The sequence below is a fragment of the Zeus faber genome (genome assembly GCF_960531495.2).
Source record: "Zeus faber genome assembly, chromosome: 9".
NCBI lineage: Eukaryota > Metazoa > Chordata > Actinopteri > Zeiformes > Zeidae > Zeus > Zeus faber.
The window spans coordinates 19281698-19299574 of record NC_137197.1 but is presented as its reverse complement, the minus strand read 5'-3'; positions in this window follow the sequence as shown (position 1 = coordinate 19299574).

The following is a 17877-nucleotide window of genomic DNA, read 5'->3' as shown; positions in this document are numbered from 1 at the left end:
GCGGAGGGAAGATTGTCAGCAACAAATGTGTTGCGTGTACAGGTTTCTGATGCTGTAACCAGGTCCTTTCCAATGTAAGTGGATGTTGAATGTTTCAAAGTTTATAAACATTTACCTCATATAGTAGAGACATATGGTCATGCTACGCGGTTGATTTTTTTTTTTCCATTTTCAAGTTGTGATTCTATGTAAGTATTGATCTCCAAGACGCCAATCTCTAACTCAGGTTTTTTATTTTGCCTTAACTCTTAAACCGCTCAGCCTGGAGAATTTGATCTTCCTGGAATCCATAGCTGATGCGGAGGTCAATGAACCACTGGTTAGGGTTGGATTAAACCCCTGATATTACTCTCCTCCAAATTTGATCAGATATGTGCCTTGGTAGTTACGTTCTTTATTTGCCTGATGTAGCTGGGGCTTGCCACAACAACAACATTTATGATTAAAGTCTTTAAGATTTTAATTTGGGATTTCAATACTGTAAATGTTTGGCCAACAATCAAAGAGGGAGAAGCACAAGCTGGAAGCTGGACAAGGTGATTATGTTATGTGAGCCAGACCTTTCGACCTCCACTGGTAAAGTCCTATATTCCCAACATATTTAGATTATAAACATATGCTCCTAGCTATATCAAAATAAATCACACACACACACACACACACACAAATAAATATATATATATATATATATATATATATATAAAGATAAGTATTTGTTGAATTCTACTTAAAAATGAAATGTTTGGCCTGAGGCAAATCTTATAAAAAAAAATGCTCTTTAACACCTAAGTCTGCTTAGCTGTTCTATCACTAATAATTGTTTAATTTTAGGTTTGTTGTTATTGATGCTGTCACGGGATCATTTTTATACTTATACATACTTACTCATTAATCTACGTACTTCTACTGTAAACAGTCGGTTTAGTTTCTAATCTTACTTTACAGCAGGCCGATATCTCCCAAATTATTTTAATTGTGTTCAATTTACTGCAGAATGCGTAATTGAGGCGCGTGTGTGTGTGTTCATAAAACACCCGGTCTCATCCATTATTTATCATTTGATAATTCTGCCCCATTTACATGTCAATTTCTCTTTCTATTTGGCTACACAGCGTCACATCAGGTTCAGCTGAATTAAGCAAGCGGCGAGATAAGCAAATTAAATCAACACTTTTGACAAGGGCTCTCCAAATAAACAATTAATCCCGCACGCTTGATTTGGCGAGGCGTGGGCCCGAGTGACCTTTAATTTGGTGTTATTGTTATTTTTCAGACATGCGACTGTTTATTAGCATGTTTGTGTTCCTCTTAATTAAAAGACAGCCTGTGCTTGGTGTGTGTGTGTGTGTGTGTGTGTGTGTGTGTGTGTGTGTGTGTGTGTGTGTGGGTGTTCCTGTCAGGCAGCACCGAGGGCTCCCTCTCAGGGCCCTGAGGACCTGAACTTGTACTTGAATTCGCCTGGAGGATTGAAAAACGCCGCCGGCTGAACCCTGACATCCCCTCACACTCCAAAACCTTCCGGGGGAAAAAACAACAACAACAAAAAAAAGCTCGAGGAATCCCAGCGGACTTCTTAATATCCACGGGAGTTTTCCACCCTCGGCTCTCATCTCGTCCTCATGGGAAATGGAAGAATTGCATCATGTCTGTCATTAATTTTGTTTAAGACACAATGCAAAAAATATATATAAAAATGCACTCTGTATCAGAAGATGTTCCTCCATGTGGAATAAGGAGATATATTTCATATTAAAATAAAAATTCATTGGAGATCATAGAATTCCAATTACATAGTAACACTCTTTAATTAAGATGGTGATAGGAGTAATCCCTTTACACACATTTCTGATGTACTTCATACATCTGCACTTTTAAAAACGTATTGTATACCAAAGACATTGACAACGGCCTCTGTTGTGGGTTAGAGCAAGTTCAAGTTCAAGTATAAGTTCATGTTTAGGTTCAAGTACATGTTCAAGTTCAAGTATATGTATTCATAGGGTGCTTTCAAAACAATCCAGGTGCTTCACAGCAACAGTAAGAGATGCATCGATTGTCAGGGCAATAAAAATATAACAAATAACCATTCTGAAAATACTTATCAAAGCCCAACTAGTGATGCGAGAAAAAAGCCAAAATTCTCATTTAGTTAGGCTACAAACAATATATATATATATATATATATATATATATATATATATATATACATATATATATATACATATATATATTTTAAATTTTGTAATACCATAAAAATAATAATAACATATATATATATATAGTTTTTATACTTTTGCAAATACATAAGACTAATTAACTTATCAGCTGAACTTTTATCAGCTACATTTTCTTTTGCACTTTCACAGACATTTCGGAGAAAATAATGTATCAATTACAATCCCACAGGCCCAAACACCCCTAAATCCACAGAAATACACATGAAGGGAAGAAATACCGTACATGAAGAGATCTAAACGATCCATTACCCTGGAAAAAAAAAAGAACATACATTTTTACCTTTAAAATTTCACTTTTTTGTCTGGGAATGTCACCATTGTCATTGCCAGTCATTTACACTGGAGCTGCTTTGGGTGAACTGTTTGTTTGGGGGATATTTTGACCCCTTTGACCCCATCCTTCATTTCTTTGGATCATTATGTTGATTCGGTTTTGTTGTGTGACAGTGTTGTCAGTCAATGTAAACACTATGATTAATATAATCATATAAACACCATGATGAGAATAATAACCACATGCTGACAAGGTATTTCTGTACAAGTTAGATAATAGAAATCATATTGTGGGTGTGTCACAGTGGATCAGTGGTCAGCCCTGCTGCCTCACAGCAGCAGGGTTCTGGGTTGCAACCTGACAGGGGCCTTTCTGAGTCCAGCTTGGACGTTCACGTGGGTTTCCTCCTTAAAACACATGCCCGTCAGGTTCACTCCGCCGCCGCTGCCCTTGCCATTTGCTCTCGGGCTGGAGTTGGTTCTCTTGAAACTATGTATATCACATGCTGATAATATGATTTAGTTGTTGCACACACACTCACACACACACTCACACACACGCGCACACACACACACACACGCACACACACACCATTTCCAGGACTACGTCGCCATCTGCTGTGGATATCTTGTAACAGTCAGCCCTCTTGTTGTGAAATCAGCTTTAGAATGAGTGACATCCCACGAGAGGGTTCATTGGAAAGAAAGTCGGTCATTTGGATGAAGTTGCAAAACACAATTCAGTCGACAAAACCAGAAGGAGTTCAAAGAGGATTACATATGTCAATTGGAGGAAACCGTGTTCAGCAAAAACAGAAGGATGACGTGTTTGCTGCGTGAACCTTTTTAGTAAAATGCAAATATTGTACCTGCTGTGTCCACATTGTAACCTGAAGTGAATAATCCAACATTTTGGTTGGAGGGAACCAGCGAGATATTAAATGTGCTGAAAGGAAGAAAAAAATAAAAATAAGACAACTTGATTAGTTCATAGATGTTTGTTTGTAAGGAACACAGTGATATGTTTATGCTGACACTAAATGTATATTCATGCCAGATAAAAATTGGCTTTTTGGCAATAAATGCAACCTCCTTTCTTTCTAAGATGCAGAAAATCGCCTTTGTGATTTGGAATTCTATTGCTCAAACTCCAACATTCAAGTCAGTGTCTAAATTTGATATTGACCCTGGATCCTCCTCGGTACATCAATCTTACAGACGATGGAAACTTTATAATCTTCTTATAAATGTATCAGGGGATGAGATTGATGGTGAAATCCCGACGTAAATAATTAAATAAAGTGATGCCGTCATAACAGAATCCGTTCTTTTCCGATATTTTAATGCAAGATCGCACTTTTAAAAAAATGTGATGATATATTACTTTATATAACCACGGTAGCCACAGTGACATTCAATCTCTTTTTTTTTTCTCCCCAAAACAGCCATGGCCAAGAAAGGCAGCACACACATTAAAAACATATTGACATGAATCCATTTATATTAAATTTATTTTCACACATGAGGAATTTGTCTTGGTAACAGGCTGGTGTATTGTCATCCAGACGGATGAAAAGTATAAATCTTAAATCCATAAATCCATAAATCCGAAATACACAAAAATATACATCACATACTGAATATGTTCCAAACTTTATCATGACCAAAAAGATGTGTATTCTGTATAAAGTCACCGTTCAAATTTGACCTTGCATTCAATTTTACATTTGACCTTTTTAATCTGTCTATATACTGTATCTATCTATAGAGAGAGCTGCCAAATAATTATTACATGATTAAATTATTAATTGTGATTAATCGCAGGAATTTGAGCCTAAAGATTTTTCTTCCGATATTTTTAAAAAAGCAATGCGTTGACTGATAGCCATAGTATGATTTTTAAAATCAAAATGTATTTAAGGTATTTTTCTGCAATAAACAAGCTCCATCGTTCTCCTTCTCCTTTGCATGGCCTGCTTTCACTAACGACTATATTAAAGCATGCAAAAAAATGAAATAAAATAACAAAAAGGTATGGATAAAAGAATAATAATCTTGCTGCATATTGCTTTTTCAATTCCTATGGGGGCCGCGGACCCCAGTTTGGGAACCTTGGATACAAGACTGGTGACGTGAATATTATTACATTACATCTACATACTGTAAATCATTATTTGATGATAGATCATTATATTATTCAATATTATTTAATTCTAATCATTCAAAGATAAACTATTGTATTAAAATAAAAAGTATTATCCTGTATGATATTAGTTGACAGTATTTGATGTTGATAAGTTGAGTTTCCACTGCGGGTGGGGCAGTAATTGGCAGTGGATTGGAGCCGATCAGGGACCTTCGCTGATTAAAAATGTAACATGTTTTTTGTTTTTTTTGTCTTTTGGGAACCGGCAGCGTTAATTAATTTCCCTGTCTCCACACCTCGGCACCTGATTCACCCCGAGGCCCGCAAGTCATCACCAGCTTGGAAACACTTACCTGCCGCTGCTTGTCCCGGCCCCTCGGCGCCACCCGGGCTAAACAGCTAAATTAAGGATGACGACATCTTGTCTTCCTGCCGTACATCAACAACAACAGTTGTTTAAGCAGCTTCTGTGGACTTTTCTTTTTTTCTTTTTTGGTTGCGCCTGGTTGCGTGTAATTTGGGGCTGATTAAAACAGAGCCCCGGGGCAGGTTGGAGTCGACGCCATAGACCGGTCGCCATTTTGTTGTTTTGTTCCATAAACAAGGCTCCATCCGCCTCGTTGGCGTAGTTGGAGGTTTTTTTTAATAATACGACAAATAAAGCTAATACCAATAATAATAATAATAATAATAATATGAATATGAATATAAATATGAATATTAATATGAATATGAATTTAATAATAATAATAATAATAATAATAATATGAATATGAATATGAATATTAATATGAATATGAATTTAATCATACTAATAATAATAATAATAATAATAATAATAATATGAATATGAATATGAATATGAATATGAATATTAATATAATAATAATAATAATCATAATAATAATAATAATGATAATAATTATAATGATAAATATAGCTGCAAGCAGCAATGCATTCGTCAGTGTTTTATTGAAGAGTTGGCCCAAAACAGTTGGACAAAACAACAACAGAGCAAACTATCGCAATGTGTTTAAGCATCGTCCGGCATGTAATGCTGTTTTTGGTACACAAACAAGGCCGTCTTCAGAAAGGTGAATAACTGCCTGGCTTTGTCTAATGCAGCTGCTGTTGCTGTTTCATCCAGGTCGACGTAAATAATGTTATTGACCATGTCGGTCTAAGCGTAAGTGAGTCGGATGTAGCCACCCTTCAAAAAAGGTCTCTCTATGGCTACGATGTCTGGTGGTAAACCATTGAGAATGTGCTTCTCCAAGTACTCCTGCAGTACAGACCTAGTTACTGTAATACCGTTTTTACACCAAAATCAGCGCTAAACAATAGGCCATTGACGCCTTTCCCATTGTCAGGAGGTTTTTTCTTTTTTCATCACGTTCGACGTCACGAACACATCAGAAAAGGGGACGTGTCATGGTGCCAGTGTGATTGGGGACAAAACAGTAGAGGAGACAGCAACTTGAACAAACCACGACATAAAACTGTAAAACTTGGGGGAAAAAAAAGTATTTCGAGCCGTTTAAAAGAATCGGATCGTTCATGAACGAGCCAACACTGCAGTAGAAGCAGCGTGGAGCACCGGTCCTTCGGCGGCGGGGAGCGTGGTTGTTAGGGTTAGGGTTAGGGTTAGGGTTAGGTTTTGGCCCCCCCCTGTGCGATGCCCACACTCACGACATGGTCCCCCATGCGGGAGAAAAGTCAGTAACTTGTGATTTTGGATTCTAAATGGGATATGAAATGATCAAATGATACACGTATTTTCCTGTCTATTTATGCGTCAAGCGTCAGGAATTTCAACGCGCGTTGCATCACGCCGGTAAGGGGGCCGATATGTGTGTGTCCTGTTCACTTCAGATCCGATCGGAGATGGAGCAGATTAAAACGGGTCAATTGCCGGGTCATTTGACCCGGGACTGAGATCCGGGTTTTTCCCCTTCCTATTGGTGCAGTGGGAAAGGGGTATAACATTCAGCACTCCGTCATCTTTCAGTTGTAGAGTGCCACTGATGTTTTCCTGGTATGAGGCACTGAGCTGCTTTCCCTCACAGCGGCGACAGAGGTGGAATTTGCTGTTAATGTTGAGGGTTTCTTGATTCCTCCCACACCCCAGGCTCCCGCACCACATGCTCAACGGCGCCGGAATTGTACCATGTAGCGGGGGGACACAAAGGCGGGGGCGGGTGAGAGAGTGACTGAGGAAGTAAAATTATAGGTGCAATTACAAACAAATATAAACCGGTAGTCAAATAAAAAGTGAGCCTCTAATAAATGCCAGGGGCGTGGTCGACACGAATGAATAAAAGCAACAGTACCTAGATGCAGGCAACATGCAGGCGGATGTTCTTAAAACTCTCTCGTGTATTATATAATTTTTATCTTAATTATTTCTTATATATATTTTTATTCTTATTAGTTTGGTTCCGTTTCCATATCTTATATTGTCTTACCTTATGCTAACTTTGCACACATATTTAAAAAAACGTTTTTATCAAATTTATTAGTTTAACAATTTCTTACAATAAACAATTTATTCCACAACGTGAATGGGTGCCGGAAGACCGTGTGGTCGAATTGACCGCAGCAACTATAACCTACAAAAAAATGAGCATAATTCAAAGTGTAACCCAAGTTTACGCTTCAGAACATCAGCAAAGAACACATACAGTGGCAGTAGTTCAGTAATGTGCGTGTCTGGTATGGGCCTGCCAGCGTCCAGGGCGAGGCAGGAATCAACCGGTCAGAATCCACCCTTCAGGACCTCTTTAATTCCAGGTCAAGAAGAAGGGTGAAAAAAGACAGTCGTAACCCGGATAGAAGCGCTGGTTCAGACGTCCGAGCAAGTCTTAATTCCTGAAATGTGTACGTCACACATCACTCACAAACTCACCGTTATCCATTTATTTACTGATTCATTTTGTCCACCAAATGACTTGCAGTGCAACGGTTTTATTCTTTTCTTTGGGGTTAAAAACTGTCTCCCTCTGGCCACGGTGACCTCTGCTTGGCACCGGGTTTGTCCTCTTGGGCCTCCAGGATTTTGATGGTAATCTGAAAAACAATTAACAAACGAACCAATCATTCCTTGTGCTGTCCAAGATAGTGCACTTTTTTCCAGAGGGGTAAAGGAATGACCACACTCACCCTATGATGACCTCCCGTTTCTCAGTAAAAAATCTCGTAAACAATTCCGCTATTACCTACCCGCCAATAATATCCGTGATGTTTCACAAAGCTCTCACTGGCCCGGCACCAGGTTATATTTTCCAACATGCTGGTCCGCTGTGAGCCGGTCGGGTCTCTCAGGTCCTCTGGCCTTTTTCACATTCCAAGAGTTAATACCAAAGATGGCAAAGCAGCCTCCTGTTTTTATTCTCCCCATGTGTTGTCCCCAGAATTGATCTATCTTTAATATATGTATATATATTTAATATTTTAATTATTAATATTTATTTGTGTTATTTCGGGTCATTATGGATTGTTATTTTGAAGTGATTTGAAGTGACTTTAACCAGTAACACACACAGCCTACATTATGAGCTGGTTTCCCAGACACTGATAAAGCCAGGCCCTACACTACAGATGGTTGGCTGTGGCCTTGGCTTGCTGGGTTGTTCGATGTATTCAAGTTTGATAGACAACATCGAATGAGACCTTAGAAAAGCGAACAGGCTTTCCAAACGACTGTTTCTCAACGCCCTAAAGCCGCCTTGTTCTCCTCGCCTTAAGCAAGGAGAAGAAGTCGAGGAGTCGAGGAGACGTGACGTGGTTCCCGTCGACCGCGGACGTGCCTCTTGGGGGCGTCCGGCATTTTGTCTGCGCTCAGGTCCCTCTCAATAACAGCCTGCCTCAAATACACACCGGGGGAAAAACCGTGGGTGGATAAACTCTCAGCTCCTGTTATATAGCGTGCATGCCTGTGAAGCATAACGTTCTTTTCCACTGCTCGAAACTGATGGATTCAACCATATCCATTCGCCAATCGTGCTATTTTCAACACTTTCTTGTTCTGGATTAGTCACTGTCAGTCAACGCAAACCCAACTAGGGGAAATTGGAGTGGTTTTTGTTTTTGCCGTGCGCACCACACCACCCGTGCCCGTTTTCCTATACTTTAATTTTAGATCTATTTGTTTTCCGTTAGTTTCTACTTGAATGAACCGAATATTTTGAACCCAAATGAGGCTCTGACTTGGTTCAGGACAGCGGATTGCGTAATGGAGAGAGAGCGCTCTCTGGTCCACTGCAGTCCTGGCCGTTCTTGCTGCCGTTTGAGGGTAATATTTATTAGAACTAATATAAATGCCAATATTTACACCTAAAAAATACAGCTTTCTATAGATATAGATATTTTTATAGTACAATACCAGAAAGATATTTGTAATGTTGATTTTTTTATATGTTTAATATATTTTATGTATAATTAGGGCCCCCACAGCGGCTCATCTGCCTCCAACACCTTCTGTTCTGCGCATCTTCCTCCCTTACACCAGCCGCCGGCATGTCCTCCCTCACCACATCCATCAACCTTCTCATATTGGCCTTCCTCTTTCCCTCTTGCCTGGCAGCTCCATCCTCAGCATCCTTCTCCCAATGTAACTCTCATCTCTCCTGTACACGTGTCCAAACCAGCTCAATCTGGCCTCTCTCACCGAAGAATACTGATATGGTTTATTATTTTAATCTCTGCCCGCAACCCATCCACAATTGCCCGCCCGTCACGAGTCAACCCGTGCATCACTAACACACACTCATCATGTGGCCGCAAACAACATTCTATTAGCATACCTGGCGTAGACGTTCTCGCCAAAAAAAAACTCCTCCATAATACCTGAAAGTAATACAAAAAAATCCTGTGCCCCCCCCCCCCCCTTATTCCGGCACCCGTGTATATGTTTGTATGGAAAAATAATTTAGGTTATTTTAATAACCTTATTATTATTATTATTATTTTAAAACATAATTATTAAATTCCCTTTTTTTCAACCCTGCTACACTGTAATCCTTTAATTAGAACATCTTGGGGGCTGGTAGGTGCAATATGCACGACTCAACTTAACATTGGCAAAATGACATCAACAAAAACACACATAAAGAAAAGGAGAGCGTCGAGCTGGTGCCTCTACGCGTGCCGCCATCTTGATCAGGTCAGGCAATAACGAATGATGCCATGAATAGTGGTCCAATCAGTCGTCTGCGCTTCACGTGACCAATGACCTAATGACGCGGTGACGATTTTCTGTGACCAATCACGAGTCTGCAGTGCAATCACGTGACTCTCCGAGATGACACATGAAAAGGTTGACAGACAGGTTTTTATTGACTTTTCCCACAAAACTGGACCAATTTGGATCGAACTCCGACGATGGCTTGTCTAGACTGCCCCAAATACAAAGACTATTTCTTGTGTCCGTGTGTTCGACGGTTCATGAGGGCCAGACACTTTGACGGCCATTTTGTTCTGTAAAAAAACAATTGGGATCCTGCCCCTTCACAGCTGAATCCCTAATAAAGAAATAAAATAAAATAAAATAAAATAAAATAAAATAAAATAAAATAAAGTAGTAACACTATACATTCAAGGGGACCTATTATGCAGCAAACTTTTGCTGCATGTGCTTGTGCACATACATTTGGGTCTCTGATGGACCTACTAACACACAAACTGTGAAATAACACAACCCAGCCAGTTTGTTGTGGACTTCAGATGTGTCTCCCAAGCCCACGTCACGTTGGGTCTCCACAGCATTAGAGCCACCCCCCCTCTGAGTAACTCCACCCAGGGCTTGAGGCCCACTGCTGGCTGTTGGTTGCAGAGACCAGATACAAATCATTCTAAAGGAAGAGGAATTAATACCAACTGTCAGTGAAGAAACGACAGACAAGGAAAATGTAAGTATTTAAGAAGTAATTGTGTATTGTCGGTAACATTGATCCGCTGGCAAAGTTGGAACAAACTTCTAAATAAGGACTTGTATATCTTATATGAGCAACCCAGCAACTGGATTGCTTATTTCATCTCACATTTGTTCAGAAACTGATTTTGGTGGAATGATGAGGTGAAATCAGTGAAAGTTTACGGACTAAATAAGATGGAACCAGGAACCTCATTGGCTCATAGAACCCCAAACTCGTGCTCAAACTCCATTGGCTGACAGAACTAGAGGCCTCATTAACCCACTATATATATATATATATATATATATATATATATATATATATATATATATGTTCATATTCATTTTCATATCCATATATATTCGTCTTGACTCAATAATCAAACACATGTATATAAAAATGCTAATCTTTTTTAATTATATATATATATATATATATATAATATATATATAACATATAATATTCTATATATATATATGGATAATATTATATATTATATTATATATACTGTATACACTGTATATATATTATATTATATATATATACATATATATGTATTATTCCTTTATTCCTTTAGTCCTATTATTCTCCTTTTCAACAAGTTAATAAATCTCTCTGAGGTTCCAAAAACATGTTTTTGAAGCTTTTTTGCGAAAATACCACTTGGATCATGCATTCTCGGCATTCTATTGTACCTCTGGGTCTAGTATTCTCGCCTCTTTTTCCACGAGGGTCAAACACACTCAGCTCTCTGTCTCACAAACTGTTCAATCGTGGTTCACAGCTTAATTTAAAGGCCTGTTTTGTGACCTCCCGAAGGTTCCTGGGTCGGTGTGCAGCGAGACGTGCGCTGCAGGGACCCGTAAGGTGCTGCAGAAAGGGAAGCCGGTCTGCTGCTACGACTGCTTAGCGTGTGCAGAGGGAGAGACCAGCAACAGCACAGGTCCAACAACACGGAGGACACACGGCACAAGAGAATGAATCTCGTTGAAAAGGCTTAATTATGTCAATATACAGATTTAATTTATATATAAGTAAGCCTACGCACAATGACACATTCCCTGGTGAATTGTTGTTGCATAGGTTGATGCATTTTATTCATAATACATTTATAGTTCTAATTTTAATATTAAATAATAATACAATTGTTTATTGTTAATTTAAGGATTATTGTCTATTGTATTGTCTTGTATTGTCTATTGACACTGTTATCTATCTATCTATCTATCTATCTATCTATCTATCTATCTATCTATCTATCTATCTATCTATCTATCTATCTATCTATCTATCTATCTATCTGTCTGTCTGTCTGTCTGTCTGTCTGCCTGGCTGTCTGTCTGGATAGCAGCTACCCCGGCGTTTTGGCCGGGGTAGCTGCGGGGTAGCTTCCTCCTTCAAACTGAATTGAGGGAAGCCATAAATGAACACACAGACTATTCTAACAGAGGGATTCAAAGAAATTGGGAATATGAGAATTACAATGAGAAATGCAGCTGCAGGCAGCAGTACACAGGGTCCTGTCTAATCATGTTAGGAACGTATTACAGGTTTTAGAGGTTCCGTAAAACATAGGAGGTCTATCAGTGGTATTGACATTTTGTTTATCATACAATTCAACCTGATATATAACCACATTATTTGTTTATAATTGAATACAATCTTGTTCTATTGGCAAGAAATATGGCTTTGACTATGAAATATAACGTTTATTGTAGACTACCGTTACTTTGGTATTCGACTTAATGTCTCTGGACTAATACAAATTTATGTAACAGTATTCACAGACTCACTGTGATGCCTGTGGTAATTCCTGCTTATTTCAAGCGTTTTCACTATTGCGTTTTCTTTTTTCACATTATTCTCATCCCGCCGTCAATGTTAAAATGCCTTTAACGAAAGCAGCCGTCTCCTTGTGGCTGTAAACCATGGTTTGTCATTGCTATTGTCGCTCACCGTGACGCTTGTGTTAATACAGCCGTACCCTGTGCGGTGCGAAAACGCCTTCTGTGACCTTTTCCGGTGTTTGGTAAAAAACAGCACAAGTTAGTTTTCTGAGTTCCCATTAAACGCAGCGTCGGCTCCGCTGGTCTGTGGACCCTTTGCAGTCCACAGGGCGCAAGTCGTTGGAATGCGAATGACTTTCGAGAGACGAAGCTTGGACTTACATAACGTCGGATGATAATGTCGCAATGCGCCTCGCTCCTCAAACTAATCAAAGCTTGTCAAGGTTCTTCTACTTCCACTGAACTTACATCAGTTTTTCACAGATTTCTGCTCCAAATGTACATCGATATTGATTAACCTCGAGCAACAAGACGTCTCAAACGTCCCAGTTCTCACCAGACCTCAACCATGTCTGTGTGTTCTGCGGTTGCTGTGTTTCGCATACTTTTAGCAGGAAAGAAAAACGCCAAGAAGGTTAAAATTAATAAAATCCGAGCAAAGACAATAACAAACTGAAAAAACAGATGGAATTGTATGTTTTATTGTTGATGTAATAAGATGAAACTAGATGAAACCTTGAAACCACAATATTGTTGGTTATGCCTTATTACTGGGATTTGTACTTATATCTGTCTCAGTTGGACTCAAATTCAAAGAGAGCCGTAAGATATGACAGGATGGACTTGAAGCCGTGTAAAGTCCTTTTGCATAAAACATAAAATGGGTCATAAAAATGCACATCATGCACAGACCTTGTGCCAAACTACTTTAACTTGTTTCCTCTTCATATGCACTTCTACACTTCATCCAATTCATGGCTGAATTGGATTTAACAAATATAATTAGCTGTAACAAGGGATGGCATGAAGGGTACCTCAATTCCCACAGCCAGTCTGAGAGAACATCCACTCTGACACAAAGAGCAGATGCTCTTAATCTTTGGGATCCTCAGAAAATGATGCTTGTGGGAGTCTCTGCCCACAGGTATGGGTTTATGGAGGGAGGCTGTCGCAGCCTGTCTAGCAGCCGGGCGCCAATATAGCGAGACATTTACCAATGATCGTGAACCAAAAAAAAAAAAGCCTCGCCGGGCCAAGCGGGAGCATAAAATATGAGGGATAATCAGTGCCCGGGTTTCTCCTCGGTCACGGGTCTGGTCCGCAGGCATTCCAGCGTCCTGCGCCGCGCCATCCCCACTGCAAGAGGAAAACAACACACGAGAAGACTCGTCCGGCCGCGTCCGACCAATCAGTGCTAATGGGGGTGACAAGGCTGCGCCGCGAGGGGAAGGAGCCAGCACCGTTACCTGCAGAAGAGGGTTGAGAAACATATCTTTATTTTCATGTGTAGCAAGTAGAGGGTTTGAAAAGAGTATTTTATTCAAAACAGCAAGGACTGAACTCCAAGGCTCAGTGGATCCCACTTATGTCCTTGATTTCTGGGCTGTTTTATAATTTGCTCTTAAGCCGTTGCTCACGTTGATGTTGACATTAATGAGCAGATTTGTGTAGGACTTGTGGGTCTCTGCTTCTCCAATGGATCCTTAAAAGTTACACGTAATAACTTTTAGCAGTTAATTACTAATTGCATTTAGTATTGGAATTGGCTTCATAACTTTGTATTTGCTGATTCTAAGTTTCGGTTTTGAGGGTAGTACAGGAGATAGTACAGTTACGTAGGAAGTGCTGTTTTGTGTTACAAATATCCAGAAGAGAAAATACCTATATCTAAACATACAAATCTATCTTTGAAAAGAAAAACAAAGTTATATATCCCAAAAACACCATTTACTGTTCAGCATTTGACGAACGGAAGACGTTGTACAGTAAATGGATGCAGGCAATACATGCCCGCAAAATTTGGGAAATTCATAGAGGAACAGTTGCGTCTTGCCAGGTCAACTCCTTCTTATTAAAGGCACAATCAGTCGGTTCATGTCTTATTTGGCTGTTGCTCAAATTGACCATGACCATGATCAGTACCAGTCAGTCTACCGCTACTTCGATGGCTGCTGAGATTTCAAGCTCCCAGAACAGGCATTCTGGTTTGGACGCTCTATTTGGGGAGAAACGCCTCTCACCCTCAGACCTTTCCATCTCCACTCAATCCCTGAACTGGTTTTAGTTTAGTTTGGAAAAGAGTGGATGAACATTAAGCCACCCAATGAGCTCAAAGACCCTGCTACCAAGGCCAAGAACCCTTGGGGTGGAGGAGCATCATCTTTGGCAATGTTGGTTTAGTTCAGACGGTTTCCTTATGGGCTCACTATTTGTCGCTATTTCTGCAGTTTTGCCATGCATATTCAAATTGTCAAAGCTTGAAAGTTGGACACAAAAAGTGGGAGGGCTGTCTCGAATACGAACTCTTTCGCCCGGGGGTAACTTAAGATGTGTATTTGGTGTACTGCCAATAACCAATCAATGGTCCGGAATAAGAAAAAAAAGTTTTACACAATGTTAAAATTAAGGTCCAGAAAACGCAGGCAGCTGTCTTGCGCCGTGGGCACAGTAGTCGTCCTCAGGTCAGGAACCAGCCTTTGACCTCTTCACCAGACGTGGGCAGGAAGTCAAAAGGGGCGAGGAAGGGCAGCAACCTCCAGCGGCAGGCTGCGTCTTAAATCCCAGTACAGTTCAATCCAAATGAATTGCTGCTCTGGCTGGGGGCGCACGCCATCCCCACGCCGGAAAGCATGGAAGCTCCACCACACGGAGGAAGTATGTAGGTGACTCAGGAAAATGGGGATCTCACTCTAATCTTTAAGTTTCAATTCACTTCGGGGCGATAAGACGCCACACAGAGTAAAACAGAGGGAGCTGAACAGCTGCCAAGTTTTAGGGCCGTACATCAACCAAATTGCGCAATAAAATCAAAGAGAACATAGTGCACACAGAGAGTTTATTATTCTTTAAATGCATGTTAAAATAGTAGCAGATAATTGAGTAACCTCAGAACATTTTTGTTTTCAAAAAACACAAAGAACAAAAAGTGGCCAAGAAGTATGCAGTTGGAGGCCTGGGATTCAGTTTGTCTCGCAAAGCTCTGGTGTTGTACATGTTTACCGTCTGAAAGTCAGGGAATTCACTTGGACTCCATCAGTTCCCAAACTTGACGAGAACTCAATGAACTTTAAACATTATGCTTTTTGCAAAGCAATTTTGATTTGACAGGTTTTAATATCCGTTACTCACGGTTTTTGGATTTCAAATCATGTTGACTTGGTTATGTCTTTATTTGTGTTATTTGTCTTGTCTTTGGTCTTGGGTGTGTTACACTATTCAGTGAGTTAGTCATCGCTTCTCCCCTTTTAAATTAAATACATTCTTACAATATTTTCCTTTGACAGGGGATTTACAGATACAATTTTTAAATGATTGAAGCCCAATGCAGAACAGCAGGTGACTGGACACTCGTCTGTGTAGATTAGTCACAAGATGGGCGAAAACTTTTTCCCAATTAGAAAGGTGGGAAAACTGGTTTCTCAAAGCTTTAGCACTGTGTATAACTTGCAGACTTAAGATAAGATAAGAACAATAAATAACACTTTATTGTTATGAATCTTATAAGCAAATGTTTGCAGAACCCTCCCCCCCAGCTGCACTGCAAAATTTTGGGTCATGTTTTTCTTTAATCATTTCTTAAAAAAAAATAAATAAAAATAAAAAAAAATATATATATATATATATATATATATATATATATATATATATATAAATACATACAGTATCTTTATAGAAGTTGCTTTATACATTAAAAAATGTTTAAAAATGTTATTGTCAAAATAAGGAAATATGTTTCAATTCATCTAACATTGAATAAGGAAAGAAGTGAATCCCTGGAAAGAAGGACCACCCTGTGGCTTCTCTCCAGACAGGGAGATCCATCTGATACTTGTCTTATTCCCAGTGTTGTTTGCACCCCTCTCCCCCCACCGAGAGCAGAGTTCCAGGGGCGTGGAGGTCTGGTGTCTTATTAAGGTCTCTCGGGGACAGAAACCTCATAACACTTAACTTTAGTATGTGAACAGGTTTGAATCCTCACAGAGGGACACATTAGGGGCATAAGGAGAAGAACCGGCCTCAGGCAGGAAAACATGCTCCTCATGTTGGATCTACTCTGGTTCTCACTGTCGTTGATTGTTGCTTGGCCTGCAGGGTTTTCCCTCTTAATGAACCATTAGTCCCACCTGAAATGTTAGAGCCTTGATCATGCCTACATTCAGTAAAACCACTTGCTTCTTTACATACAGTAATAATGTCCTAAGCTTCCTACTTGTGTGTGTGTGTGTGTGTGTGTGTGTGTGTGTGTGTGTGTGTGTGTGTGTGTGTGTATATATACATATATATACTTATATATTCTAATCTGCACAATTTATTGTTTTTTTTGTTGTTTATTGTTCATTTTTATGTTAATTTTATTGTCTATTATTAATGTTTAGGGTTATTTACTGTATATTGCCAAATATTTATATTTTGGGGAATTTTTTCTTGTTTCTTGTTTTTTTTTTTGATTGCTTTTTTATTGTTTATTGTACATTTTTAGGTTTTCTAGTTTTTAGTAGCCTACATATTTAGTTTTATTGCATATTGCCAATTCTTCTTTATTTTTATTCTTGTTACATGCTGGAACACTGCAATTTGCCTCTGGGGATGAATACAGTATGTATCCATCCATCTTTGTGTGTGTGTGTGTGCGTGCGTGCGTGCCTGCGTGCGTGCGTGCGTGCCTGTGTGCGTGTACTGTACGTGTGTACGCCTGTGTGTAGTATATCTTTGTATTAGCAGGTACCGGTGTTCCACGGCGAGGTGGGAACGTCCTGCCGTCTCACATCACTGCTGGATGAGTACGACCCACTCAGGCATGACCCTGTTTTGACATGGAAAGCAGTTCCTGTCTCTCTCCATCACCATCAAACATCCATTCTCCCTTATTGTTGTTTTCTCTCTCTCTCTCTCTCTCTCTCTCTCTCTCTCTCTCTCTCTCCTCTCCCCATCGATCAGCAACACCAGGGGAGATGGATCACGTTTGACACGTTGTGATATGAAGCAGATAGCACATATACTGTATATAAGCCTCTTCCACCTGACCTCAAAGAGTGATGGGTATCGGGGGCTTGGTGTGCCAGTGTAATTATAGCTAGTTTGTTAGTGTTGGCGTGATGAGGGCCAGAAATAGAAGGATAGAAGGATAGAATCAAATGGATCCTTTAAAATACTTTTGAAGGCTATATCTAGATATATATATATATATTCCTATATATATTTTTTGGTCAGTAGCTTAAATTCAACTGCCTAATTTTTCTACTTCTAATACTGTAAATTTTTAAGATATTCATATATATATATATATATCCATAATATCCATA